Genomic DNA, 2,528 nt, shown 5'->3' on the forward strand with positions numbered 1-2,528 from the left:
CTGGCCAGGGTATAGGGCCCAGCACAGACAGCTAGCTTTCCTGCAAGTATGGATCAGATCAGGAGAAACCACAGGGGAAAATTGCCTTTCACTCAGCTGACACCCAACATGTTACCCTGTTCTTCCTTGTGCTCTGTGTCCATCATCGTACATCCTGCCTGATCTGCTTGTTTGGCTGGGCTGAGAGTTTTTGAAACAATTCTCAAAAATTGTTTTACACGCCAAAATTCTATATTATGTAAAAATTGATTACAGTAAATTCTGGACACATTCATCTCAACTCTTCCCATTATCATACATATCAGCCAATATTCTACTGCTCTAAAGATGTATCTTGACCACATCTTAAAAAAGAAAACATTTAATTGATTCTTGTGTGCAGATTCTAAGGTGTAGTTCTATTTCATCATGAGGGGAAGCATGACAGCATGTAGTCAGACATAGTGATGGAACAGTAGCTGAGAGGTTTGAATCTAAAACTGCACACAGCAGGAGAAGTGCGACTGTTTTGAATGGTCAATTTAAACTTTGAAGACAACATCATTAACACAAATGTCTTAAATCTGTCCTTAGGTAAAGGTAAAAAAGCGATCACATTGTTTGCCAGAATCCCAGAAGAATGTTCTCTATGACATTTATTTATAGTCTTCTCCTCTGAAATCTCTTGATCTAGGCAGTCATAATCCACATTGTTCTCAGCACAACTGTCTTCCACACTCCTACAATGGCAAACTAATAAGTGACACTTAAAGCATTCACCTGTTTTACCAACCCAAAATCTAAATTCTGCTAAACAACATCATGGTTAGGCCGGTCATATTATTGCTCCACAATCAATAGCAATTTTAGTTGGGTGGAAGGATTGGATTTCACTACCATGAGAAACCGAGAAGAGCAGCTGGATCAGTGTGGTGGAGCCCGTGCATGTGTAGAAGCCAAGCTGTATGTGCTGCAGAGGGAAGAGTCAGAGAAGTGACCCTGGTGATTAGAGGAGCCAAGAAGATCCTAAGTGATCACAAGGCATTGTACAAAGGGTTATGTAAATTACTGGTAGATTGTTTTGCTTTTATCTGATGGTGACTATTCCCAGGTTCTTCACAATTTAAGAAAGAACACAATCAGTTTAATTTATGTCTTTCATTTAAACCCACAGTTGACATATTTTAAACTTTAGAGAGATTCTGAATTTTAAGAAAGATTGCATATGTTACAGGTACTGAGCATTTAATGCTTTGAGTCTTTAAAAACAATGAGAATTTTAAAGGTTTTGCAGTTTTGGTAGGATCTTGGGGAAAAAGAGGTAAGGTGAATTAGTGTTAAATAGGCATGGGTGTGTTTGTTGGTTTACATGGGTCAATAATATTAAAGAGTTAATATCAATTTGATGCAAACTAAAGTCCTGCAATAAGACTGAACCACTTCAACACAGTTAAGAAAATGAATACCATGGAGAAGTATTTTTGTGTGAAGTAAAAAATTTGAGGAAAATACTAGGATATGGAATGACACAACCTGTTTATACTTTGGTAGAATTACTAAGAGGAAAATGAGGATATTTGACAAACCTATATATAGTTCTGGTGCAATTTCTATAAAATCTCCAATTTTGCTCTGAACAGAACAGGACAGCACAATCCTAGTGAATATAGAAACGCATAAGGAGACTCTAAGAGCAAAAACAAAATTAAGCAGAAAGGAAGACGCTAGATCTACCACAAAATCTGATCTCAAAATATACCACACAATCAAAGTAACAAAAACTGAAAAAAAAATGGCAAAAGCAAGCCTACAAGTGGAAAATTGAAGAACATATCTCAAGGTAGAAAGACCTACTATACTCATAAATCAGAATTAATATGTGATAGTAAAGTTGTAAGACAAATATTGATTATGTATATGAGTCATCAACTTAAAACAACGTAATTTAAGAGTACGGACCATTTCCACCTGAAATACTTTGAAAATGCATATTTATTTTACAATAACAAAGCAATGCAAGGAAAGCAAAAAATGTTTTCAGTATGGAGCACTACAAAACAAAAGACAGATAGAGAAAAAAGAGATTTCAATGATTTGTGTCATGAGTATTAAAGAAACTAACTGTAGAATGAGGCATTGTCTTGAAACTAGATCCAGATTTTCACAATAAAGCTCTGTGATCTGACCTTGGGATCCTAACATATGAGCGCAATTATCTCAGTTATGCAGCGTTGTTTGGGCAGTAAATTCTGGAACCTGGATATTTTCTGAAGAATAGTAGAGACATGTGTGATGTCATAATGCCTGTGGGTTTTGTCACCAAACCTCCAGGTGTATAAAAGGCCCTTGGCAGATGGTTTCATCCAGACTCTAGAAACCTACTGCTTCATCTTCCTCTGAACGCTCCACTCCTGAAACCATGTGTTATTATGGCAGCTATTATGGAGGCCTGGGCTATGGCTATGGTGGTCTAGGCTGTTACTATGGCTGTGGCTATGGCTGTGGCTATGGTGGCTATGGCTATGGCTGCTGCCGCCCACTGTGCTGTA

This window comes from Mastomys coucha, unplaced genomic scaffold, assembly GCF_008632895.1.
Source record: "Mastomys coucha isolate ucsf_1 unplaced genomic scaffold, UCSF_Mcou_1 pScaffold12, whole genome shotgun sequence".
NCBI classification, from domain to species: domain Eukaryota; kingdom Metazoa; phylum Chordata; class Mammalia; order Rodentia; family Muridae; genus Mastomys; species Mastomys coucha.